Source organism: Macaca thibetana, chromosome 12 (genome assembly GCF_024542745.1).
Source record: "Macaca thibetana thibetana isolate TM-01 chromosome 12, ASM2454274v1, whole genome shotgun sequence".
Taxonomy (NCBI): Eukaryota; Metazoa; Chordata; class Mammalia; order Primates; family Cercopithecidae; genus Macaca; species Macaca thibetana.
This window is the reverse complement of record NC_065589.1, coordinates 111,201,662-111,229,189: the sequence shown is the minus strand read 5'-3', so window position 1 is coordinate 111,229,189 and position 27,528 is coordinate 111,201,662. Positions and strand designations below refer to the sequence as shown.

The 27,528-nt window shown below is 43.3% G+C and overlaps 1 long non-coding RNA gene and 1 other non-coding gene across 2 annotated transcripts in view; both read left to right on the top strand.

Annotated features, from left to right (window-relative positions):
• LOC126932859 (uncharacterized) overlaps positions 1-20,831 on the top strand; it is a 54,066-nt gene extending 33,235 nt beyond the window's left edge. Inside the window, exons 3-5 of the long non-coding RNA XR_007718348.1 lie at positions 15,007-15,122; positions 17,810-17,903; positions 20,650-20,831. This is a non-coding gene — a long non-coding RNA (uncharacterized LOC126932859). The remainder of the gene's footprint in view (positions 1-15,006; positions 15,123-17,809; positions 17,904-20,649) is intronic.
• LOC126933307 (small nucleolar RNA U13) lies at positions 12,901-13,004 on the top strand. The gene has a single exon (XR_007718543.1). It is a non-coding gene; the product is annotated as a small nucleolar RNA U13 (small nucleolar RNA).
• Positions 20,832-27,528: the final 6,697 nt, after the last annotated feature.

The window sequence follows — 27,528 nt, the reverse complement described above, 5'->3', positions numbered from 1 at the left end:
GATCCGCCTGTCTCAGCCTCCCAAAGTGCTGGGATTACAGGCGTGAGCCACCGTGCCTGGCCACATTTTTTTTTTCTTTTAACTCTACAGTTTCATTTCTCTTTTTTTTAATGCAAAGTAGTCTCTTCTCTACATCCATGGTTGATTTCAGAAAACCCCTTTGTAGGAGAATTCCCTGTCAAGAGCATAAGACTTTATGAAGCAAATTAGGAAAACTGAGGCCACTATTAAACTAGAAAGAATACATATTTTCCTTAACCCTTTGTTCAAATAGGATAATACATCTGGCATATATTATGTATCTGAAATTAGTAATTATTCCCATTCACCATTTCTTGTTTGGGAGAACTTTCTAGAACTTCTCTTTTATGAAGTTTCAGCAAGACACATGATTATTTTATAACACATGATATTCATGATGAGTCTTTTTTTCCCTGTTAGTTCTGGTTGCTACATTTCTGATTTTATGACTTAAATTACTTCCACTCTGTACATCCGAAATGATCCCAAGGGAACTGAGTAACTTGAGAGAAGTTAAATATAATTACATGTTTGAACTCCAGAGTTATACAGCTCTGCTTCAGACTTAGCTCCCCCACAGAAGATGTGACATGGACAAGCAAGGTAACCTCTCTAAGTTAGGTTTCTCCATCCATAAATTGATAAGAATAATATGTACCTGCCTTGTAGGATTGTTCAGAAAATTAAGTGAGGTACAATGTGTCAAATTAATATCTCAGTGCTTGGCACATAATACATGTTAAATAAGTGTTAGCCAACGTTATTATTGAGATGTTTGTTAAGACCATTTCGCTGCAAAGAACAGTGGTTCATCTGGGTGATGGGAGCAGGGGTATCATGACGGTATTTATGGAAATAAGGACTTTAAGAATCTTCTGACGTATCAAGAAAACCTGTTGAGCTGGGCCTCTTGGACTCTGGAAGTCACTCAGGAACTAGAAGCATCCCGTGGAAGAGTCACCGATCTGAGTCATCTTCTTGCTGCCTTGGCAAGTTCAGGGATCCCATAGATGCAGTGACTCAGCATCCCTCCATCTGTACTGCTACCATTCCCATTTCTACTAATTTTTCAACTCTCCTATAAATACCTTTTGATTTTGGCTTACCTATAGCTTCTGCTTGTTCATAACTGCTCACTCATCCTTTCTGATAACTCAAAACTTCAACTTATTCACAATTTGTCAGTTCCACACGAATTTTCTAGGTAATAATGGCTGTTTGACTCAATAGTATCCTTATTAAAACAGAGGTTCTATGCTAAACCTCCTCGTGGGCCATAAACCCATAGAAAACTTGATGGCCTTTGGATCATGAGCACATTGCTGATTCTAGTCAGCTGAGCTGGGGAACTGGGGGCTGAGGGGTTCTAGAGGCTGGGTAGAGAACGTGGCATAGAACATGGCGACCTTCTTAGTAGGACCTGCAGGCTCCGCAGTTCCCCCCAGAAATGGGCTGTGTGGTGACTGGCTTGTCTGTAAACTACACTTTAGGTAAATTATATCTCATCTATTCAATATAGCCAAAAAGAGATGTCTCACTCCTCCTCCATTTATAGTTATTTTTTTACTTTGGTTGGTTTTGAAAGGCAGTAACCTAACTTGAACTAATTTAGACAAAAAGAGGAATTTATGGGCTCACAGGATCCAGGAAAGGTATAAGAAGTTGATGTCCGAGTCCAGTCTTCCCATATAACTTTGTTTCTTATTTTATTTTTACTTTTACTTTTTTTTTTTTTTTTGAGACGGAGTCTCACTCTGTTCCCCAGGCTGGAGTGCAATGGCACAATCTCAGCTCACTGCAAAATCCACCTCCCGGATTCAAGTGATTCTCCTGCCTCAGCCCTCTAAGTAGCTGTGATTACAGGCGCGTGCCACCATGCCCAGCTAATTTTTGTATTTTTAGTAAAGATGGGGTTTCACTATGTCGGTCGGTCTCGAACTCCTGACCTCATGATCCACCTACCTCAGCCTCCCAAAGTGCTGGGATTACAGGCATGAGCCACTGCGCCCAGCCTGTTTCTTATTTTAAAATTAAACCCTATTTCTTTGTTTTCTGATCCCCATAAACTGTGACTCCGAGTTTGAATGATCTAATGCTCTCTGAGTGACCTGTTTCTCACTTGCATAACACTTGGCCCATATGTGTATGGTTCGTTTTTAGCTCCTCCAGGTTTCCTTCGAACTCCTTTTACTCCCTCACATTCTTCATGTTTTACTTTCTTTAATCTTGGGATTCATGTTACTTCCCTTTCCTGTACTCTGTCTCCAGTAGCTGAGGTATCTCCATAGTGCTGCTCATTTCCTTTTAGTTTCATTCCATTCACTTCCCTAAAGTTCTCTCCTGCTTCTTCCTTGCCTCTTTCTCATTGAGCTCATGAAGTTTTCTCCACTGTCTCAAGACAAAGGCGTCCCTGTTGGAGTAAGTAATCTTGATTTTCTTTCCTCAGCAAAAGTTCATGTTGGGGATCCCTGGTGCTTTTTTTTTTTTTTTTGGTCACCCAGGCTACAGTGCAGTGGTGTGATCTCGGCTCACTGCAAGCTCTGCCTCCCGGGTTCACACCATTCTCCTGCCTCAGCCTCCCGAGTAGCTGGGACTTACAGGCGCCCGCCACCACGCCCAGCTAATTTTTTGTATTTTTAGTAGAGACGGGGTTTCATTGTGTTAGCCAGGATGGTCTTGATCTCCTGACCTCGCGATCAGCCCACCTCAGCCTCCCAAAGTACTGGGATTACAGGCATGAGCCACCGTGCCCAGCCACTTTTTCTTATCCTCTTATTGCTATCTCCACTATTTCCTGAAATTCATCTTCTTGTTTTTATCCAATCTCTTCTATTGCTCCCTTTATCCCCTCTTTCTCTTATAGAATTAGTTAATTCCCTGTATTCAAAAGAGTAAATGTTACCAGATATTTCTCGTATTGCTTTGGTAGGGCTGCTATAATGGAGTACCACAGACTGGGTGGCTTAAACAACAGAAGTTGTTCTCACAATTCTGAAGGCTATAATCCAAGGCCAATGTGTCCATAAGGTTCATCTCTTTTGAGGCCTCTCTTGGGGTTGTACATGGCCATCTTCACCCTGTATCCTCACAGGGTCTTTCCTCTCTGTGTGTCTGTCTTAATTTGTGCTTTTCATGAGGACAGCAGTCATATTAGATGGGGCCCACGCTAATGACTTCATTTTAACCTAATTGTCCCTTTATAGACCCTGTCTGTTTGTGCCACTTTAACAGAATACCACAGACTGGATAATTTGTTAAAAAAAAAAAAAAAAGAAAGAAAGAAAAAAACAGAAACTTATTTTTAGCAGTCTGGAGACTGGGCCAAGGTCAAGATCAAGGCACAGGCAGGTTCATTTTCTGGTAAGGGTCCGATCTCTGCTTCCAAGATGGCGCCTTGACTGCCATGACCTCCAGAGGGGAGGAATGCTGTGTCCTCACGGGGCAGAAGGCAGAAGGACAAAAAGGGACGAACTCCCTTCATCAAGCCTTTTTATGAGGGCACCTCATTCCATTCATGAGGAAGGAGACCTCATGGCCTAATGACCTCTTAAAAGTCCCACCTCTTAATACATTGGCAACACTTAAATTTTGGAAAGGACACACTCAAACCATAGCAGATTTTATCTCAAAATATACAAAAGGCAGTCACATTTGGCATACTAGGGGTTAGGACTTCAACATCTAAATTTGGGGGTGGGGGCAATATTCAGCCCATTCCATTGCTGATGCTTTAAAATGCAGATCAAAATTTTACTTCTTACCAGGCACAAAGGCACACACCTACAATCCCAGGCTACTTAGGAGGCTGAGGCAGGAGGACTGCTTGAGCCTAGGAGTTCACCTCCCGTCTCAGCAACATAGTGAGACTGTGTCTCTTTAAAAAAAATTTTTTTTTATTTCTTTTCTTCTTCTCCAGGAAGTTTCCTGATCCAAAGAGCTCACTGTGATTTGATCCTTATAGAACTTGTATCAAAGTTTTTATCCTTGTCATTCATTGGTAATCAGCCTCTTGTTTTGCCATATTAACTTATTATGTGTGATTTGTGTTGTTAATTTCCTTTTTTTTTTTTTTTTTTTTGAGACAGAGTCTCGCTCTGTCGCCCAGGCTGGAGTGCAGTGGCGCAATCTCGGCTCACTGCAAGCTCCGCCTCCCGGGTTCACGCCATTCTCCTGCCTCAGCCTCCCGAGTAGCTGGGACAGGCGCCCGCCACCGCGCCCGGCTAATTTTTTCTATTTTTAGTAGAGATGGGGTTTCACCATGGTCTCGATCTTCTGACCTTGTGATCCGCCCGCCTCGGCCTCCCAAAGTGCTGGGATTACAGGCGTGAGCCACCGCGCCCGGCCTGTGTTGTTAATTTCTTATGTTCTACTTTATCTACCAAATAAGATGAGATGAAAATAAACCACACCTTCCACTTTCCGAATCTCCATAGTATGTGATACAGCACTTTGCTTGTTGTATGTTCTCAATACACAATTTTAATAATTTAGTCAATGTTCTGCCACTTCAGATTATCCTAAGTTCAAACCGTATGAAAGTTGTTCACCCGTCCGGGCGCGGTGGCTCACGCCTGTAATCCCAGCACTTTGGGAGGCCGAGGCGGGCGGATAACAAGGTCAGGAGATCGAGACCACGGTGAAACCCCATCTCTACTAAAAATACAAAAAATTAGCCGGGCGCGGTTGTGGGCGCCTGTAGTCCCAGCTACTCGGGAGGCTGAGGCAGGAGAATGGCGGGAACCCGGGAGGCGGAGCTTGCAGTGAGCCGAGATCGCGCCACTGTACTCCAGCCTGGGCGACAGAGCGAGACTCCGTCTCAAAAAAAAAAAAAAAAAAAAGAAAGTTGTTCACCCATTAATTGTTTTCAGTCAGTCAATTCCTAAAAAATGTGTTCTTTTTGAAAAGAGTCCTATTCAGTCAGATTAACAAGAATTCAGTTTGGTGAAATCAGAGCAGTTGTGGACCATGTTTGAGGTTGACCCTATTTAGGTCAAAACCAGCAGAAATTAGTGGTAAGGCTTCGATGAGGTCAGTTCAGGAAGAGGTTTTTAATAGGATAACGGTCAGAGGGAAGGTGATGGAGTTCATTCAGTTGGCAAGAGGAATTTTGAGTACAGGAGACTCCCGAGCTGCAAGTCAGGCAGAGGGACACTGCAGATCCTACTCAAGTCTGTGGCAGGGGAAGGAAGCATCTGCTCAGAGGACAGCGCCCCAGGTGAGTCTGATGGGGGAAGCATCCGCTCGGAGGACAGCGCCCCGGGTGAGTCTCATGGGGGAAGCATCCGCTGGGAGGACAGCACCCCGGGTGAGTCTGATGGGGGAAGCATCCGCTGGGAGGACAGCGCCCCGGGTGAGTCTGATGCGGGAAGCATCCGCTCGGAGGACAGCGCCCTGGGTGAGTCTCATGGGGGAAGCGTCCGCTCGGAGGACAGTGCCCCGGGTGAGTCTGATGGGGGAAGCGTCCGCTCGGAGGACAGCGCCCCGGGTGAGTCTGATGGGGGAAGCGTCTGATGGGGGAAGCGTCCGCTGGGAGGACAGCGCCCCGGGTGAGTCTGATGGGGGAAGCGTGCGCTCGAAGGACAGCGCCCCGGGTGAGTCTGATGGGGGAAGCATCCGCTGGGAGGACAGCGCCCCGGGTGAGTCTGATGGGGGAAGCATCCGCTGGGAGGACAGCGCCCCGGGTGAGTCTGATGGGGGAAGCATCCGCTGGGAGGACAGCGCCCCGGGTGAGTCTGAGAGAGAAACGCTGCCTCATTACTCAGCGGGTGCAGGAGCCCTTTTTACTGACTGCTGCATTGTCAGGATCCGCAGCTGGTCTATGGACAAGATTTTATCTTCCTACCTGGAGAAAAACCCTCCTGACCCAACGAGTGTGGCCTTGCAGATGTCCTCAGTTTCCACTTCACCAGAGACTGCTTCCCCCACTGGTGCCTCAGTCCCCTACCAACTGGGTCTTGAAACATCTCTCCAATATTCCTAAGTGGTCCTCAAAGAACACGGGGCTTGAGGCCTTTCTCATGTAGCCACATGCGCATCACTAACCATGCCCTCTCACAAAGCAGCACATAACTTCCTCTTTCTCAACAGGACCCTTACCCCTCATCACCTTCCTTTCTCAAACATGGTCATCCAAAATTACATCCTCAGTCAAGGCTTATTAAATATTCACCGTTTGTGGGGCACAGTGGTAACTAACTTCAGAAACGTTTTTCTTTGACTGCAACGATTTGTTGACGTGTAGTACATTGCTTTTCTATTGCTGCATGACAGATTATTACACACATAGTGGCTTAAAACAAATGTGTTCTCTCACAGTGTCTGTGGGTCAGGTGTGCAGGTGTGGGTTACCTGGGTCCTCTGCTCTGGGTCTCACCAGCTCAGACATGGAGTTGGAAGCTGGAGCCATGACCTCATCTGAGGCTCAGGGTCCTCTTCCAGGTGCACTGGTAGTTGGCACAGTTCATTTCCTTGCAGTACGTTGATTGCTATTGTCTAAATGTATGCATTCCCCCCTCCCAAATGTATATGTTGAAACTCTAACTCCCAAAGCGATGTTATTAAAAGGCGGGACCTTTGGGACGTGAGTAGGTCATGAGGGCGGAATTAGTGCCCTTATAAAAGAGTCCATGGAGAGCTTGTTTGCCCTTTTTGCCCTTTTGCGAAGAGAAGGGGCCTGTCTATGAAGAGTGGGCTCTCACCAGACACTGAGTCAGCAGGCACCTTGATCTTCGCTGTCACAACCTCCGGAACTGTGAGAAATAAATTTCTGTTGTTTCTAGATTGACCAGACTAAGGTGTTTTGTCATAGCAGCACAGTCACACTAAGACAGTGACCAAGGTCATTGCTAACTCTTGCTAACTCTCAGTCAGGGACTGCTTTCAGCTCTAAGAGGTCACTCTCAGCTTCTTACCAAGTGGCTCCTGTAGCTACTCTTACCTCTTCTCAAGGACTGTTTGATTTCTTCTCTGCCAGCAGAGTCTCTCTGAGTCTTCACCTTCAAGAAAGTTACCTTCTTCTTATTTTTATTTTTATTTTTTGAGACAGAGTTTCACTCTGTTGCCCAGGCTGGAGTGCAGTAGTACAATCACAGCTCACTGCTGCCTTGACCTCCTAGGCTCAAGCAATCCTCCCACCTCAGCCTCTTAGTAGCTGGGACTAGAGGCACACACTGCCACACCCTGCTAATTTTTAAATATTTTTCTGTAGAGATGGAGTCTCTCTATTTTGCCCAGGCTGGTCTTGAACTCCTGGGCTAAAGCAACTCCTGCCTTGGCCTCCTAAAGTGCTGGGATTACAGGTGTGAGCCATAATGCCTGGCCAAAAGTTATCTTCTAAAAGTTAGGCTCACCTAGGATTATCTCTCTTTTGATGAACTCCAGCATAACTAATTAATAACCTAATTGCATTACTTCCATCTATCAAAGTTCACCATAATTCTCACAGCCTTCATGAAGTCCTTTTGATTAACAACCCCTGATATTGACCAAAACTAACCCTCCTAGCTCCCAGGTATTCCAAACCATCTATCCGTTAAATATATACAAGACACACTGTGTATCAAAAACTAATATTCTGTGTTTATGCTAGAAATATATTGTTTGCTTTGTGTGACTGGCCAATGGTGTCAAAAAACCTAAAGAATATTTTGTCCCCAGGAAAGCCTAAACATGATTAGAAACAGAACACTGAAAGCTTCACTTGTTTCCACCCCATCCAAAGGCTACAATCAATATTATGCCCTTAGACCAAGAGGTAAACTACGTTGGAAAACTCAAGTGTTTTTGGGGATTGAGTCAACAAGAGATGTAGTATCATTCCAGGCCAGGCTAAAAGTATCCAGACCAGTGGTCTGGGAGAAGCTTTGCTTTCTAATGCAGAGAGTCTCAAACTTGAGTCCATCAGATCCCTGGGGGGCTGTATCCCTAAGCATCTTCCCCAGAGTTTCTCTTCAGTAGGTCTAGGGTGGAGCCTGAGAACTGCATTCCTAACAAGTTGCCAGGTGAAGCTGTTGCTGCTGGGGCCGAACCACACTGAGAACCACTGTTCAGGAGGGAAGAACCAGTGGACAGAAGGTACAGAAAAGCTAGGTTTAGCTCAAGATCTGGTGGAATCTTTCTTTAAAGCAGCTACTATTCTTCAACAGTAGAACAGGTTCTTTCCTAAAACGAGTTTTCTATTATTGGAGATAAGCAGACATTGAATAATTGCTCACTGGGGGATATTATAAAAATGATTGCTGCAATAGACAGTAGTGTCCTGAGAACAAGAAGCTGGGATTAATCTGGGAAGATTCATGCAGCAGAGGCACATGGAGTCCTACTAGGACACACCATCAGGAAAAGAAGTGGAGATGCCACATGAAATATCCTTGGTATTTATTACCTGGGAGGGAATTTAAAATTTCACCAATGATAGATGTGAAGTTAAAGTGGTAATTAGGAAGCAATGATTAGAGCAGGGCCAGGAATAACCTGTATCATTCTAGAAAGGATTATGTGGTTCATAACTGAAGGGTGAGTAGAAATAAAAAATCAGAGCAGAAGGAAGGAAACCAAGGCATTCTGGGATGGTAATCCACAAGAGCTGGGCGTTCCACACAGTGTCCCTACGGCACAAGTCTGATCGGTTGTTTCTACTTTGAAAGAACAGGTGGAGGATGGGGTGGCAAAGCAGGATCCCTAAAGGAGAGGAATTAAGCAAAACAACAAGTTGCACTAGAATCGCTTCTCAAATCTGGCTGATCATCAGAGTCACCAAAGGGTAGCTTTTAACAACTGCTGATCTCTGAATCCTATTGAATTCAAAATTAGCAATGGAGTTAATTCCCAGGCACTGCCCAGTTTGTAATTCATTAGCGCTGATGATCTCTACCAATGATGCCTAGTAGTTACACCTAAAGCTGTTTGGCAATAGAAGACTTGGGCCTTTGGGGTATTTCATATAAGCAATCCCTTCCAGTCCTCTTAATAAAAACAAAATCATCTTTCTGAGTAGGCCACTTCAAATGAAACAGAGCACATCCACTTTTACATTTGTTTTCTCTACATTGAACTACAATATAGTAATTTTATCATATTTTCATTAAAAATTTTAAAAAGACTTCTGCTTTTATAACAAATGGTTTAAAAACCATCAGATAGTTTTAGAAGGAGAGCCAGGCTTTGAAGACAGTTGTAGAAGGAGGGCCAGAATTTGAATCCCAGCACTACCACTTAACTTGCAGTAACCTTGGGTGAGTTGTATAATTTTTCTGAGTCTCACTTTCCTTATCAGCATATTGTGGGAAATGATGCCAGCCTTGGAAGTGGTTATGCTCTCCTTGAGGTCATTGTTGTATTCCCAGTTCCTGGTACTTCGTAGTTGCTCACAGCACATTTGCTGAATGAGCTAATAGCTTATCTCTAACTAACACAGCCTCTGCTTAAGAAAAGGGTGTTAGCGTTAGGATTACTGCAAGCTTTCCTTTTCCTGTTTTTTTTTATAATTTTTTTTTTTTTTTTTTTTTTTTTTTTTTTTGAGACGGAGTCTCGCTCTGTCGCCCAGGCTGGAGTGCAGTGGCCGGATCTCAGCTCACTGCAAGCTCCGCCTCCCGGGTTCACGCCATTCTCCGGCCTCAGCCTCCCGAGTAGCTGGGACTACAGGCGCCCGCCACCTCGCCCGGCTAATTTTTTTGTATTTTTAGTAGAGACGGGGTTTCACCGTGTTAGCCAGGATGGTCTCGATCTCCTGACCTCGTGATCCACCCGTCTTGGCCTCCCAAAGTGCTGGGATTACAGGCTTGAGCCACCGCGCCCGGCCTTTTTTTTTTATTTTGTTCATCATGCTGAAATAGTACATATGCTTGTACTCCAGATTTCCCAAAAAGATACACTGGGGAGGGTGTTGGGATTTAGCAGGGTAAAGTTGAGAGATGGTCAAAGGGGACTTCATTTTGACCTATAAATTTTGTAACTATTTCAAGGAAAATTTATTTGTGTATTATATATTCAATTAGAAAAAAATAGAAAAATTGTAAAAGTAAACTACAAAACCTCCCTTATATCACCCCATGAAAGCTCTGCTTAGGAGTTCATCTTTGATTTTTCACTTATAATTCTGCCCCCCAAGACACACACACCCATAATAGACAGCCCACTTTCCATCTAATTAACATATTTTCCTTCCATTGTACAAGCTGCCCTGGATTGCATAACCTGTTTCTGCTGGAGAAATATGTACATCTCTTCTTTTTTAGCAGCTGCCTCACCCTCTTTCATCTAAACCCTACATCTTATCATGTTCAGAACCATTTCGATTAATTTATTTAAGCCTCTTATCTCATTGTGAAAGCCTCTGTTTACCACATCTCTTTTTCTCAGTAGTACACACGCTGAGTTTAATGCGGCCTGGGCACAGAGTGGCCTCTTAACCCTTTGCTGCCCCAAGCTCCCTTTTTGACAGCTGTCAGTCCAAAATTCTCTGCCTGGCTGTCAGGACCCTTTGGAATAGCGCCTCATTTGACCTAGTACTTTCTTGCACCCAGAGGTAGACTCCTCCGCTCCTCTGGTGAATGATAAACTTCCTGTGAATGGGGCCTGAGGCTTTAAACTGTTTATGTCTCTTTTGTCCAACGGTACCCCTTGGTCATATTGGAAAGCCTCCTACTGCATGAGTGAAACTGGAGTTTTGATCTTGTATTAAAAGCCTGTAATCCCAGCCCTTTGGGAGGCCGAGGCGGGCGGATCACGAGGTCAGGAGATCAAGACCATCCTGGCGAACACGGTGAAACCCCGTCTCTACTAAAAAATACAAAAAACTAGCCGGGCGAGGTGGCGGGCGCCTGTAGTCCCAGCTACTCGGGAGGCTGAGGCAGGAGAATGGCGGGAACCCGGGAGGCGGAGCTTGCAGTGAGCTGAGATCCGGCCATTCCACTCCAGGCTGGGCGACAGAGCGAGACTCCGTCTCAAAAAAAAAAAAAAAAAAAAAAAAAAAAAAATTCATTTAGTCTGTACTTTTTGTCTCTGGTGAATAGAAGTTGCAACCAAGAAGCAATCTGTCATTTTTGAAACAAGTAAATGGTCTATTATTTTTCAAGGTTATCTCTAACCTCCGATAAAAATGTTTAAATGTTAAGGTTTTAGCTTTTTTTGGCCGTGTACTTAAACCTGTACTGAATTCTGCCCTGGGGCACCCTTTGGAGTTTTCCCTCTATGAATGTGGCTGGAGACATCTTTAACGTCTCCATTGGCTGTAGTAGAATATATTGATTTTATAGTTTCTTTTCACTGACAACGAAATCATTGGTTGGAAATATATTATTGGAGAAATTTCAATCTTATCAAGAGATTTTGTTTTGTTTTTTGGAATGCGGGGGGTATTAGTTAGTAAAGACCATTGCCTTTGGAATTAAACCTGGGTTTGAATCTTGGATTTGTCATTTAGTAGTTGTGACTTTGGAATACTAATTTCACTTTTCTGTTTTGATTTTTTTTTTTTTTTAGATGGAGTCTCACTCTGTCGCCCAGGCTGGAGTGCAATGCAACGATCTCGGCTCACTGCAACCTCCGCTTCCCGGGTTCAAGCGGTTCTCCTGCCTCAGTCTCCTGAGTAGCTGGGACTACAGGACCGCGCCACCACGCCTGGCTAATTTTTGTATTTTTCAGTAGAAACGGATATTGGCCAGGCTGGTCTCGAACTCCTGACTTCGTGATCCACCCACCTCAGCCTCCCAAAGTGCTGGGATTACAGGCGTGAGCCCCCGCACCCGGTCCTTATTTCACTTTTCTAAGCCTCATTTTCTCATCTCTAAAATTAAGATAAAAAGAAAAAACTGCCCATGTATGACTATTATAAGGATTGAATGAAAAAATGATCTTAAGGACAGACCACAAAACAAAAATGAGATATTCTCTTCCTGCTTTTACTATATGTACATATATCTGTGTGTGTGTGTGTGTGTGTGTGTATTCCTTTACCATCTCTATATTTCACTATGCAAACCATGGTGATCCATGTGATAAAGCAGTACCTGCAAGAAGTTCCTAGGAATCTATGGTTACATATGTAGCAAAGGAGGACTACACATAATTAGAGTATCAAGGTACAAAACTGTCGACTGAAGATCAGTGGTTGTCAGCCTGCTTTCAGCCAGGACACACCTGAGGAATGGTGATTCACAAGGACACACTCCCCTGTTAAGCCCGGTTTCTGGTGTGTCAACACCTGCCCTGTTATTCTTACTCACCAGGACTGAATGTGAGTAAGCGTAGTGTTAGGGTAGCAGTAGCTCTCAAATCAGTCTTTAAAAAGAAAATTATATTATTAGCAAATCTCATCACTTTCACTGCTAGCAGGCACAAATGATTTGACTGATGTTAAGAAACTGTCAGAAAAGGGCAATAAACTAAAATGTCTGCAAGGCCAGGCTGATAAATTAGTGAAGTGAACTGAATATGAGAACCCAAAGGAAGCCATTAGGAAGACCTTGGTGCACAAGAGCACACGTACACACACAAACACACACACACCCACACACCTCTAAACGTGCACATGCTCTCCAGCTCCAGCAAATCACAGGACCAGCAATGCCAGCTCCTCTAGCATCCCCAAAACAGCCAGAACTGTGGAATTTTATGTGAAATCTCTGGATTTTATTTAAACCATTTTAAAACAGTACAAGACAAGTCAAACATGTTCACCATTTACAAGACCTATGGGCTATTAGTCTGTAAGTAAACTTCTTCAGACCAAATGTCTTTGATTCCATACTCTTGTCAATAAAATCACTGAGCATGCATTAGAATATAATTTATAAATTATAAGCATGGACTCAAAATCTATAAATTAAATATTAATAATGCCTTTTTTCTCTTAGGAAGAAACCAAACATAAATATTTTGATGCTTTTGCAGTTCATAAGCATGATGATTCGGTGTTCACATTCAAGTGTGGGATGTGCCATCCTCAAACCTTGCCACAATGTCAGCACTTTGCCCATCAGACATGAAAAGAAATCATAGATAGATAGTTCTCACATTTCCCTTCTACACTCTCATGGATCCCTGTGGGTGTGCAATGCTGTGGAGACCACCACTTGGACCCTGAAAGCTGTAGGGATTGGAAGACGGGGGCCTAAATAAGTAACAGTTAGTTCATTTCTCCTGCTCTTCCACTCCTGACAAGTTCTCAATTCCTCTGCCAAAGCAGCCGCTATAAAGAGTTGCTTTTTTTTTTCCTTTCGCTGTGTATTTTTTGTTTTTATTAATTTATTCTAAAGAAACCGATTAGTAGTTCCTGTGCACCAGACCCTGTTTTCGGCACTTGGGGACAAATATGACAAATAAGGCTGCCCACATGGGACTTTACATTCTGTTAGGGGAAACGACTAATAAAAAACTAAATATTAAATAAGGCCAGGCATGGTGGTGCACATCTGTAATCCCAACATTTTGGGAGGCCATAGTGGGTGAATCACTTGAGCCCAGGAGTTTTAGACCAGCCTGGGCATAAAAACAAGACCTCATCCTTACTTTAAAAAAAAAAAGGAAGGCCAGCAACAGCAACAATAGCAGTGATTCCCTTTCTTGTGTTTGTGTTCCTTTGCTCTGTGACTCTGAGTGTACTTTCTACTTTGGCTCTGACCTTGACCATGTGACTTGCTTTGACCAATGAAATATGACACAGTAGAGACTTGAAGAGTCCTTGTGGTTTGGGCTCTTGGACCTCTGCTGTCATGTGATGAACTAGGCTCACCTTCTTGATGAGGAGAGAAGCATAGTCCAGTCATCCCATCACCGCAGCCAACACCGAGACACGTGTCAGGCATTTGACTGAGGCCATCTGGAACCAGTCAGCCCCAGCTAAACTGCCAACTGACCACAGATGCATGAGTGAGCCTAGCTAAGATCAGCCAGAAGAACCGCCTAGTAAAATTATGAACTAAATAGATGGTTGTTTTAAGCCATTGCGTTTTGAGTTGGTTTGTTATGCAGCACAAAATAATTGATACAAGCTGCAGCATGAACCAGATACCATGCTGGGATGTCTCTTTACCATCATCCTGGGGCTGTCCTCTGCTTTTTTCCTGTATTGGATCTCATATTTCTAGTAATCCATGTCTTCCTCTTGCTTGGTTTCCTTCAGTGACTTCCCAAGAAAGAGTACATGAGCAGTAAATTAATTGTATGAAATCTTGCATGTCTGAAAATGTCTTTTTAAAAAATTTTTTCCGATTCTTACGTTTAAGTGCTAGTTTGGTTGGGAGTAGAATTCTAGGTCATTAACTATTTTCTCTTAACATTTTGAAAACCTTTCTCCATTGCTTTGTAGCCAATACTCCTGTTCACAAGTTAAAAGTCTATGCCAAAAGATGATGAGATCACCACTTAGTATCTGAAATAAAAGGACAAAGCTGAATTTACTCCTTGCTCCAGTGAGAGCTATGATGCTCAGAAACAGTCTTTCCATGCAGAGCAGACTACTAGAGTTTTGAGGAAGCATGATGAGTTCAGGGAGTTCAGAGACTGCAGTAGGATGTTATCATTTGCAGAATCACAATTCCTTAGGGGAAACTTCGTTGATTGTTCACCACTCAAAGGTGTTTTTACAGGAGTGAGTTCATCTACCACTGGCTGTTTTTCAGAAACAAAGACCTGATCTGATGAGTTGGCTTGTAAAAGTGTGTACATTGAGGGGAATTGTGTTTATTGATTACATGGGTTTAAAACCAGTTTTTGATAGCTACTTCTTATTATGACTACAGAACAATTGCCTTTCCCTAAGTTTTGGGGAACATTTTTATTCTCATAAATTGCTGATCCTGTGTATATGACCTGTATATTTTTCCCCTTTCTACAATCTTGCAGGATCTTCTCTTTGCCTTCAATGCTTGAAATTTCACAATGTGTGCATTAGCCTAAGACTGTATTCACTTAATACATTTTTCTGTCTGGAAATTCAGATTATTAACTTCTCTTCATTTTTTTTTCTTTTGGGTGCTCTATTAGTCCATTTTCCTGCTGCTGATAAAGACGTACTCAAGACTGGGCAATTCACAAAAGACAGAGGTTTAATTGGACTTACAGTCCACATGGCTGAGGAGGCCTCACAATCATGGCTGAAGGTGAGGAGGAGCAAGTCACATCTTACATGGATGGCAGCAGGCAAAAAAAAAGAGCTTGTGCAGAGAAACTCCCATTTTTTAAAACCATCAGATCTCGTGAGATCCATTCACTATCACAAGAACAGCATGAGAAAGACCCATCCCCATGATTCAGCGTCTCCCACTGGCTCCCTCCCACAACACATGGGAATTATGGGAGCTACAAGATGAGATTTGGGTGTGGACACAGAGCCAGACCATGTCAGACGCTAACACCCTTGACCAATTTCCTAATTGTCTTACATTTGTATCTCCTATTTTCCATCCCCTTTTCTTTTTGCTGGAAAAATTCTCCACTTTATATTCTGACCTTTCTATTGAAAATATTAATTTCTAGTCAGGTGGATTGGCTCACATCTATTATCCCAGCACTTTGGGAGGCTGTGGCTGTAGGATCACTTGAGCTCATGAGTTTGACACCAACTAAGGCAACATAGTGAGACTCGTTTCTACAAAACATAAAAAAAATTAGGCGGGCATAGTGGCATGTACTTGTAGTCCCAGCTACTCAGAGAGCTTAGCTGGGAGGATTGCTTAAATCCAGGAGGTCCAGGCTGCAGTGAGCTTATGATCATGCCATTGCACTCCAGCCTGTGTAACTGAGAAGGATCCTGTCTCAAAAAAAGAAACAAAGAAAGAAAATAAAATACTCCTTTCTGCTATATATTTAATTTTCAAGATCTTCTGTATGCGTTTTGTTCCATTTATTTATTTGCTTATTTATTTTTGCATAGAATTATTTTCTTGTTTTGTGGTTATAGTAGCTTCTCTTTGTGAGATGTTTGACTTTTATTTTATCTTTATTTCCTTGACATTACTTTTTTTTCTTTATTCATTTTCTGTCTTCCGAGTTAAAGGCTTTCCTCACGTATCTTATCATCGTTGTATCTGATAATATTTAAGGGTGAGATGCTGAAACACTGGCTGGAAGCCCTGAGAATATGAGAGCTGGTCTGGTCTGATGTGGGTTTCACTGTAAGAGCATCAGGGTGGGCTGGGTCTACTGAGGGAACTTCTGATGTCAATATCTTTCCAAGGTCAGGTCTTTCATAATGGACCAAGCATATTTCCCAGAGAAGACTCCATGTCCTGCCTGGAGGGTGAAGGTCTAACTTTCAGTGTTCTTGGCCCAGAGAAGGAAAAGATGGATATGGTATGGGGTATCCCAGAAGCTAATATGCATAAATTCACTTAATCCTCTATTTTTAGTACAGTTCTCTCACACTCAACTGCACTGGTGTTCTTCTAGTGTAGAACCATCTATTTTACTCCATTCTGAAAATAAGCTATCACTCTTTTGCCAGTTAAGGAAGGTGCAGTCTCTGGGATGCTGCACAGATCTGGGGAGAAGGCTAGGGATCCAATCCAATTCCTCCTAAAGAATACTTCCAAACAATCCTCCTTATTTAGTCCATATCCCTTTTACCCTCACTTCTTCAGGGACCTGCTGCCATTAGTTTCCAAGTCTTCAGATATGCTATAAATCAGATTAGTTTTTAGTTTTCTCTTCTGCCTGATGGGATTTAAACTTCTCAAATCTGCTCATTCTATCACTATGTATTCATCTGTTTTCCAGCTTCCAAAACTGTGCCTTCTTCAGCTCTCGCCATCTATTGGGTTTAAGCCTTAAAATATCTATTTACTGGTAGTTTAACTGGGATTCCTGGAAGTCAACAACATAAAAGTGTATGTTAATCTCCTACCTTTACACAAAGCTTGCTTTTCATTTTCCATTTATGGGAAGTGTGTTAATGGCTTCATAATTGAATCTAGCTTATAATTTATTTGTGATAGATCTAAAACTGGTTAATGAAAGGTGGCTTCAATTATAGTAGGCTTAAAGCAATGTCTTTCTCCTTAAAAATATAGAAAAGAAAAAGCAACTCAGCACTAACCTAGTGAAGGGGGATACAGATAAGTCAAGATTGGTGTATGGGGGATGGGCACGGTGAATCATGCCTGTAATCCTAGGACTTTGGGATGCTAACGTGGGTGGATCAACTGAGGTCAGGATTTCAAGACCAGCCTAGCCAACGTGGTGAAACTCTGTCTCTACTAAAAATACAAAAATTAGCCGGGTATGGTGGCACATGCCTGTAATCCCAGCTACTCAGGAGACTGAGGCATGAGAATCACTTGAACCTGGGGGCGGAGGTGGCAGTAAGCCGAGATCACACCACTGTACTCCAGCCTGGGCGATAGAGCGAGACTCTGTCTCAGAAACAAAAACAAAAGTTAAACAAAAGATTTGTGTATGGGAATATTCTTTCCATGCGTTTGTATGCCCTTGCTAAAATGCAGGTTGCATAACAGCCTTAATAAGAAAATTCCTAAGCCTGTGTAAACTTGTGGGAGGGGTGTAGTCACGCATAATCTCACACTGAAATCTGCCAAGGCAGTGAATACTATAGAATTCACAACTTCAGTTTTCATTCTGCCCCACAACTCAGAGCTGGAAACATATGTGCTTATGAATCTTTGTCAAGTTAATCACTTTTTCCTTTTGCACCAAAAATTTAAAACAGACTTCTTAACAACTGTCGCTAGCGTAATCTGTTTACTAATCATATGATAAATCACACTTGAGGTAAGTTACTGTTGTTCTGCAAGTTCTTGCTACTCTGTTAATTGCCGTCATTTTTTTCCAGAGTTGTGCTCTCCTGCAGCCTTTTGGGGATGGCTGGCTTCCATACCCAGAATCAATCACACCGCGACACTGAAAAAACAAAAATAAACAGGAAAGTAAGTAGAATCAGGTATTTCATCTCTTTGTGAAACGTCTTCTCATTCTCGGCCTGAAACCATTATTTACCTTCCCAACCTTAAGAAAATCTTTCCTGCATTCTGCCACTTGTGGAAAGTTACCTTTGACCTTCCGGTGGTCTTCTCTCACTTCCATTCTCTTTCAGCCCTGGCGGCATTTGTGAAGATGGCTCAGACCCTCTTTACTGACAGATAACTTATAAAACAACTTACACATCATGAGCCCCCATAGACAAACTTCATTTCCCACCTCGAACAAACCCAAAGCTTTCCTCCTTTAACTATATCCTAATTGGTAATAACAAAAGCATATATTGAACAATGACTTAAATATTGTGCTAAGAACTTTACATATATTAACTCTTTTCACCATCACAGTGACACTATGAAATACAATCTATTGTTATACCCATTTTTATAAATAAAAAAATAGAATCCAGAGAGTTTATGTAATCTGCTCAAGGAAAAACATTGGTCAGTGGCATGCCGTTTGGTAACTGGTACCACCAACCATGAAGTCAGTTGTCCACACCAGAAACCTAATAATCAGGATTAATTGTTTTCTTTCCCTTTCTCTCCACATTCTTACCATCTCAGGACAAGCTACCACCATGTCTCACCCAGACCACCGCACCATCCTTCCAACTATTTCCATTAATGTTCCTTTATAGACTATTCTCCATATAAATGACATATGAATTTGATAAATCCATAATCATAATGAGATATTTTTTTAAATCTCTTTTTTTTTTTTTTTTTTTTTTTTTGAGATGGAGTTTCACTCTTGTTGCCCAGACTGGAGTGCAATGGTGCTATCTGGGCTGACTGCAACCTCCGCCTCCCAGGTGCAAGCGATTCTCCTGCCTCAGCCTCCTGAGTAGCTGGGATTACAGGCATGCGCCACCACACCCGACTAATGTTGTATTTTTAGTAGAGACGGGGTTTCTCCATGTTGGTCAGGCTGGTCTCAAACTCCCGACCTCAGGTGATCTGCCCGCCTCGGACCCCCAAAGTGCTGGGATTATAAGCATGAGCCACTGAGCCCGGCTGGTAAAAACCTCTTTCAAAAACTGACTTCATGCAGACAAAATAGTCATATGACTCAAAAAGATTTATTTTTATTGTGCAAATAACACAATTAATGATCCACATCTTATGGAAATATGTGGAACACTACACACACACACACACACACACAAATAAAGAATACACAACAACACTTAAAACATTTACAAAAATTGGCTGGGCATGGTGGCTCACACCTGTAATCCCAGCACTTTGGGAGGCCGAGGCAGGCGGACCACTTGAGGTCAGGCGTTTGAGACCAGCCTGGCCAACATGGTGAAACCCCATCTCGACTAAAAATAAAAAATTAGCCAGGAGTGGTGTCACATGCCTGTAGTCCCAGCTACTCAGGAGGCTGAGGCAGGAGAATAGCTTAACCTGGGAGGTGGAGGTTGCAGTGAGCCGAGATTGCGCCATTGCATTCCAGCCTGGGTGACAGAGCAAGACTCCATCTCAAAAAAAAAAAAAAAAAAAATTTTTGCAAAAATTAACTATGTCTTATGTCTTAAAGTGAGTCAACAAACACCACAGTCATTATTATATAGATCACATTCCCTGATCACAATATAATAGAGTTACAAATCAGGAACAAAAAGATAGTTAACCCCTCTGTGCGTTAACTCTTCTTTACTCTTCCCTCTATAAAAAGGAACTAGCATTTTCCAGCTCCCTTGGTCGCTGGCAACCTGGTAGGCTCTGCAATGGGAAGCACTGACTGCAACCTGGGGTGGCACAGGGGTAAAAGGCAAAATGTTCTCCACTTCCTGTGGATTGCTATGGGGGCACAGGGAGAGGATTCCCTACAGAGAAATTCATATCCCAAAAGGCAAGTTCTGGTTTTGAGCCTCCTCCTCGTTTTGCTGACTTCTTTGCACTTTGTTCACCAATCTAACTTTTTTCCTTTCTTTCACCATTTCTGTATAATTCCTTGATGGATGGATGGATGGATGGATGGATGGATTTTTTGAGATGGAGTTTCGCTCTTGTCGCCCAGGTTGGAGTGCAATGGCACGATCTCGGCTCACTGCAACCTCCACCTCCCGGGTTCAAGTGATGTTCCTGCCTCAGCCTCCCGAGTAGCTGGGATTACAGGCATGCGCCACCACGCCCGACTAATTTTTGTATTTCTAGCAGAGACAGGGTTTCACCATGTTGGCCAGTCTAGTCTCGAACTCCTGACCTCAGTTGATCCACCTGCCTCAGCCTCCCAAAGTGCTGGGATTACAGGCATGAGCCACTCCGCCTGGCCCCAATTCCTTGATGTTTGAAGAATCTGTAGCTCTGTTAGGAGCCTCCACTTGTCCTACCATCACCCCTGGTCTATATAATAATGACTGTGGTGTTTGTTGACTCACTTTGAGACATAAGACATAGTCAATTTTTGTAAACTGTTTTTTGAGATGGGGTCTTGCTCTGTCACCCAGGCTGGAATGCAGTGGCGCCATCTCGGCTCACTGCAACCTCCGCCTCCTTCATGTCTGCCTCATAAACTTTATGATAACAGATAGACTCTAAAACGTCTGTCTCTTACCTTGACTTTTCTCTTGATCTTCTTTCCCATGTTTATAACTATGTACAGGACATCTCCACTTTACATTTTCAGAATGCCAAATTTTACATGGATAAAACTAAATTTACCATCTGCCTCCCCACTCTCTAGAATATGTTCCTAATGCGGCACTTGACCCCAGCACTTTCCCACAAACACCCATCCTGGAAATCTCAGATACCCTCGGGGTACTGACTGCATCTCTGTCATTAATGGCTTTTGTTCCAAGCCCAGAGCCTGACAGGTATGTAAAGATTTTTCAAATGATTGTTAGGCTCCATTCTCTTTCTCATTTCCAGTCCCTTTCTTATTTATTTATTTATTTATTTATTTATTGAGACAGAGTTTAGCTCTTGTTGCCCAGGCTGGAGCGCAGTGGAACAATCTCAGCTTACTGCAACCTCCACCTCCCAGGTTCAAGTGATTCTCCTGTCTCAGCCTCCTGAGGAGTTGGGATTACAGGCGCCCGCTGCCATGCCTGGCTAATTTTTGGTATTTTTAGTAATAACGGAGTTTCACCATGTTAACCAAGCTGGTTTCAAACGCCTGACCTCAGCTGATCCGCCCACCTCGGCCTCCCAAAGTGCTGAGATTACAGGCATGAGCCACCGCTCCCGGCCTCCAATTTTTATACCTCTGTAATGCCCTCTCAAATCCCTTCTCCTCTTTCTATTTCGTTGTGACTAGTCCTCTGGCTGCTCACCTGGAAAGGCAGTGGAGAGGGTTGTAACTCTGGGAGTTGAATTATAACTAATCTAATGACGGTGTTTAACAAAAGCCGTGTTAAAGGCAAAGTGCTTCTGTTTCAAAAATTCTCTCAAACCCAGTTTCCTCTTGGCAACAATCAGCAACCACAGCAACAATCAGCAACACAGAAGAAGACTTCTTTGACTAAATATGTGGGGAATTTCCTGACTCACGTAGCAGCAGACACCAGCTGGATGTCCTCCAGTTCAATTCTGACACCATCTACCTGGAGATAGCATCAGATTCTATTGGTTTGGGGCTTAGTCGCCAAAACTGCCCATTCCACAGACACCCGTTGCAAATCTGGGCCTCTGGAACTTCCGACCAACCAGCTTCAAGTTGGGGTTCCCACACCTTCTCTTTGTGTTGGGTTAATTTGCTAGAGCGGCTCACAGAACTCAGGAAAACACTTAAGTTTACTGGTTTGTTATAAAGGACTTTACAAAGAACACAGATGGAGAGATGCATAGGGTGAGGTATGGGGAAAGAGGCGTGGAACTCCCATCCCCTCCCTGGGTCGCCACTGCCTAGGAACCTCCATGTGTTCAACTATCTGGAAGCTCCCTGAATCCAGTCCTCTTGGGTTTTTATGGAAGCTTCATGATGCCAGCATTCCTTCCCCCGGCTTATAGGGCAGTACCATCTCCGGAGAGGATCTTAAGACCCATAGTCAGAAATGTGGGGTAAGATTAGAGTCCTGTCTTGGGGAAGGTGAAAGAAGGGCAGGAAAAGATCAGAGAGATTCTGTTTTCTCAATCTGCTCCTGAGGCCTAACACACCCAACCTTATAATGAAAGATTGTAACGAGGGCTCTGGGAGATACGGTCCAGGAACTGTGGACAGAAATGTGTATATATGTGTGTGTGTGTATATATATATATACACAAAATAACACCATAGCTTCCTAGCCAGCAAGGAATGTAATGTCTTAATGCTGTTAACACAACTGAGAAAAAAAATGTTTCAATCAGATGGGGCATTGGCAATTGGAAAACAACAGCAAAGGCTAAGGCCAGCGGGTCTGGTCAGGTTAGTTCAGGATGCCTCTCTGTAGTGATTATTTTGTTGGATTTAACTTCTCTAGAACCAGTGTAACCAGTCTCTACATTTCTGGCAATCCCACACCGTTTCTTCAGTGATCCAGGCTCAAAATGTATAAATGACGGCTGACTCTTCTTCCCCTGTAGTCCTCATTGTCTACTTGACTGAACCTTTTTGATGCTTACTCATTTTTTTTCTCTTCCCTCCTCCCAGCCAACCATAATTTCAGGTGCTTATTAAAACACACCCAGATTAATCCTCCAATTAGACCTCTGTGCCTCTTCCTGACCCTCCCAAGAGTCCTGCCCTACTATTACGTAATGATGTAATAAGACCCAAGAGCAAGTATAAGGATTCCCAGTGGTCTTTCCATCCTGGTATTTAAAACAGGCACCAACAGGCACGGTGCTCGCACCTGTAATCCCAGTACTTTGGGAGGCCAAGGCTGGAGAACTGCTTGAGTCCAGGAGTTCAAGACCAGCATGGGCAACATAGGGAGACCCCGTGTCTACAAAAAATTAAAAATTAAAAAAAACCCAAAAAACTAGCCACTTGTAGTCCCAACTACTTAGGAGGCTGAGGTGGCAGGATTGTTTGAGCCTGGGAGGTCAAGGCTGCAGTGAAATGTGATTGCACACTGCACCCCACCAGTTGACAGAGTGAGACCCTGTCTTATAAATAAATAAATAAATACAAAACAGGCCTCACTTTCCTTAGGGAACCCTGGATCCTCTCCCTACCCCAGACAGTTGGGTGAGTTCTCTGCTTTCCCCTAAACATGTTATGCTCACACTCAGCCCCCAGGGTTTGCACTCAGGGTGCCCAACTCACAGTCATACTGCAAAGTCCCATTTCCTCCTTGAGTCCTTTGCTGATATGCCCTGGTTTACACTGATTCCTTCCCTGGCTTTCTTTAGGCCCAAAGACATTTAGGCAAGGGCGGATAGGCCATATTGCTAAGGAGGCTTACCCTTGAGGGCCCCTTACTTGGACAGTCCCCTCCAAGACTGTGTACCTGATTTTTATTTATAATTTTGCATTATTTTCCTTAAGAAGATCATTTAAATTGTAAAAGCCCCAGGCCCCACACAATCTAGATCTGTCACTGAATTTAGACATTAATTTATATTCTGTTAAATGGGAATGATTATGGTGAAGGTTGCAGTATGACTTTCAGAGCCCCAAGGCACTTTTGCCTTCATAGGCCTCTTTCTCCATGAAAATGATCACCAATTATATATTGTGACTGTGTTGGTATAAAGACTAATATAATTCATCAGGGATTATTTTCTTTTTTTTTTTCCTTTCTGATACTAAAATGAACAAAAACATTTTTACGAGCCTCTAATAGTATCATGGACCCTAGACATAGTGCCTACTGAGCCTAATGGATAAGTTGACCCTGATTATAGGGCACACAGAGAAGCCTGGTGAGTAATAAATGAGACGGTGTGCATACAACATTCGACGAAGTGCTGGCGCATATTAGGTGTTCAGTGGATGTCAGATATTACTTTTGTTATTATTACATGCCTCTTTCATATAGAAATGCTTACTAAATTGGATTGAATAGAGCTTATTTTACACTAAACCATTTGTAGCAATGGGAGTTTGGAAACAGATATCACTTTCTTATACATTATAATGTAATGTCAATTAAAGCTTTTCTGTTTCCCGACTTGGTACCCATCGTGTATTTACAAGCAGTTACTGCCTACGGACTAGGTGCTTAGATGTCTTGAATTTGAACAGAGCTCCTTAAACACTAGGTTCCCAAGCTCCACTCAAGAGATTCTGACTCAGTGGCTCTGGAGGGAGATCTGAAAATGAGTACTTAAAAAAAACCTTACTCCCATGGCGATTTTGAAGAGCAGCTAAATTTGTTGGAAACCACTATCACAGGCAAGCCAGTAGAGGTCAGTGACAGCTGAAAGAGTGGCATATGGGGGGCATTAGCTTACCTCTTCCCAAACACCCACCCTCTATCACTGCAAATAAAATGAAATGTCTGCTATGCAAGTGCAGTTTCAAGACAAGTCCCGTAGGCACTGCCTTCCCAATCAGATTGTACCACTAGCCCCCCTAGTAAAGTAATTCTGGAGTAGTCTGCAGAAGAGATATAATTCATATTGTAGCTTTCAAAGAACTTCCGGGATAGATATCAACACAAAACCAAGATAGCATACTTTTAAGATTTTAAGGATCAGATGAGTACTGTGGACGCTGAGCACTCCGAAGAGGAAGCAATCACAATAGACTGAGTTGCTGGGAGAGCCTCAAAGTGAAGAGTGACTTATGTTGAATCTTGAAAGAAGGTGGACCTGAGATATATTGAGACAGGAAAAAAAGAATAATGGACTGGGGGTCAGGGGATGCAGGAATGAAACTGGCTTTGCCACGCACTAGCTGGGTGTCTTTGAAAACAAAGATATGAAAAAATATAAACCTGTCAACATCTATTCCAAACAAAAGAAACCTGGTATAAAAATGCTAATATCTGCAAAAATATAATTTAAGATAAAAAAGCATTATTAAGAATAAAGAGGGGGCCGGGTGTGGTGGCTCACATCTGTAATCCCGGCACTTCGGGAGGCCGAGGCGAGCAGATCACAAGGTCAAGAGATCCAGACCATCCTGGCTAATATGGTGAAACCTCGTCTCTACTAAAAATACAAAAAATTAGCTGGGCATGGTGGCACGTGCCTGTAGTTCCAGCTACTCGGGAGACTGAGGCAGGAGAATTGCTTGAACCCGGGAGGTGGTTGTGGCAGTGAACTGAGATTGCGCCACTGAACTCCAGCCTGGGCAACAGAGAGAGACTCTATCTAAAAAAAAAAAAAAGAATAAAGAGGGATTAACACTATGATAAGGAACAGTTCACCAAAAGGATAGAATCATCATGTACTTGTATGCACTAGGAAAAAAAAAAAAGAGTTATGTTAATTGGAATATGTTAATTCTCAAACTGGGAGAATTAACACATGCACATCAGATAATGATGGATCAAGTACTTAAAACACAATAAAGACAAAGAATAAGTGACTTGAACAAGAAGGAAAAACCAAGGCACAGAGCAATGAGATAACTTGCCCAAGGTCTTTTTTTTTTTTTTTTTTTTTTGAGACGGAGTCTCGCTCTGTCACCCAGGCTGGAGTGCAGTGGCCGGATCTCAGCTCACTGCAAGCTCCGCCTCCCGGGTTCACGCCATTCTCCTGCCTCAGCCTCCCGAGTAGCTGGGACTACAGGCGCCCGCCACCTCGCCCGGCTAAGTTTTTGTATTTTTAGTAGAGACGGGGTTTCACTGTGTTACCCAGGATGGTCTCGATCTCCTGACCTCGTGATCCGCCCGTCTCGGCCTCCCAAAGTGCTGGGATTACAGGCTTGAGCCACCGCGCCCGGCCTGCCCAAGGTCTTGTAGCTAGTAGTGAAGAGCTGGGATCCAGACCCAGGAAATCTGCTTTTATGCCACCCTCAGCTAAAGTTTCATCTTGAGTGTTAGAGCCTTAAAATGTGTTTACATCAGAAAGAAATTAAATTAAAGATAAGTCAATTAAGCATTCAATGTACAATTCAAGAAGTTAGAAAAGAAAGAAGAGGCCGGGTGCAGTGGTTCAAGCCTGTAATCCCAGCACTTTGGGAGGCTGAGGAGGGCAGATCTTTGGAGCCTAGGAGTTGGAGACCAGCCTGGGCAACATGACGAAAACCTATCTCTACAGAAATTACAAAATTAGCCAGGTAGGGTGGCAGGCACCTATGGTCCCAGCTACTGGGGAGACTGAGGTGGGAGGATCACCTGAGTGCAAGAAGTCAAGGCTGCAGTGAGTCACGGAAATGGTAACTATGTGAGGTGATGGATATGTCAATTAACTTTGTTATGGTGATCATTTTACAATCACATATTGATATATATAGCAATATGTTTTGATACATGTATCAAAACATCAAGGCCAGGTGTGGTGGCTCACACCTGTAATTCCAGCATTTTGGGAGACTGAGGTGGGAGGATTGCTTGAGCCCAGAAGTTTGAGACCAACCTGGGCAACATAGTGAGACTCTGTCTCTAAAAAAAAAAAAAAAAAAAAAAAAAAAAAAAAGATAAAATAATAAAAAAATTTGAAGAGTCATTTTGTTTTATAGTATACATATAATCATATAACTTTGCTATTTGCATATGGAGGGCCACAGTGAATATTCATTATTCATTATCAAGAAGGGCTTTAGATTCAGATCAGATTCTTGATTCTAGTTGAAAATGGTCTGGAAATAAACATGCACAGTTGTTTGTTCTCGTTCACTCTCTCTTTCTTTCTCTCTCTCTTTTTTTTTTTTTTTTTTTTGAGACAGATTTCACTCTGTTGCCCAGGCTGGAGTGCAGTGGCACGGTCTCGGCTCACTGCAACCTCTGCCTCCCAGGTTCAGGTGATTCTTGTGCCTCAGCCTCCTGAGTAGCTGTGATTATAGGCTTGTGCCATCACGCCCAGGTAATTATTGTATTTTTAGTAGAGATGGGGTTTCACCATGTTAACCAGGCTGGTTTTGAACTCATGATCTTAGGTAATCTGTCCACCTTGACCTCCCAAAGTGCTGGGATTACAGGTGTGAGCCACCGCGCCCAGCCTCTCTCTCTCTCTCTCTCTCTAAGCTTCTGTTTCTCATGATTTTTTTTTTTTTTTTTTTTTTTTTTTTTTTTTTTGAGACAGGGTCTCACTCTGTTACCCAGGCTGGAGTGCAGTGGCAAGATCTTGGCTCACTGCAGCCTCAACCTCCTGGGCTAAAGTGATACCCCCACCTCAGCCTCCCAAGTAGCTGGGACTACAGGTGCGTGCCACCACACCTAACTAATTTTTTTTTTTTTAATAGAGATAGGGTTTCTCCATGTTGCCCAGGCTGTCGAACTCCTGGGCTCAAGTTATCTGCCTGCCTCAGCCTCCCAAAGTGCTGGGATTATAGGCATGATCCACCGTGCTGGGCTTTTGTGTGTGTGCATAGAGACAGGCGTTGCCATGTTGCCCAGGCTGGTCTGGAATGCCTGCGCTCAAGCAATCCACCCACCTCTGCCTTTCTTTTTTTTTTTTTTTTTGAGACGGAGTCTCGCTCTGTCGCCCAGGCTGGAGGGCAGTGGCTCGATCTGGGCTCACTGCAAGCTCCGCCTCCCGGGTTTACGCCATTCTCCTGCCTCAGCCTCCCGAGTAGCTGGGACTA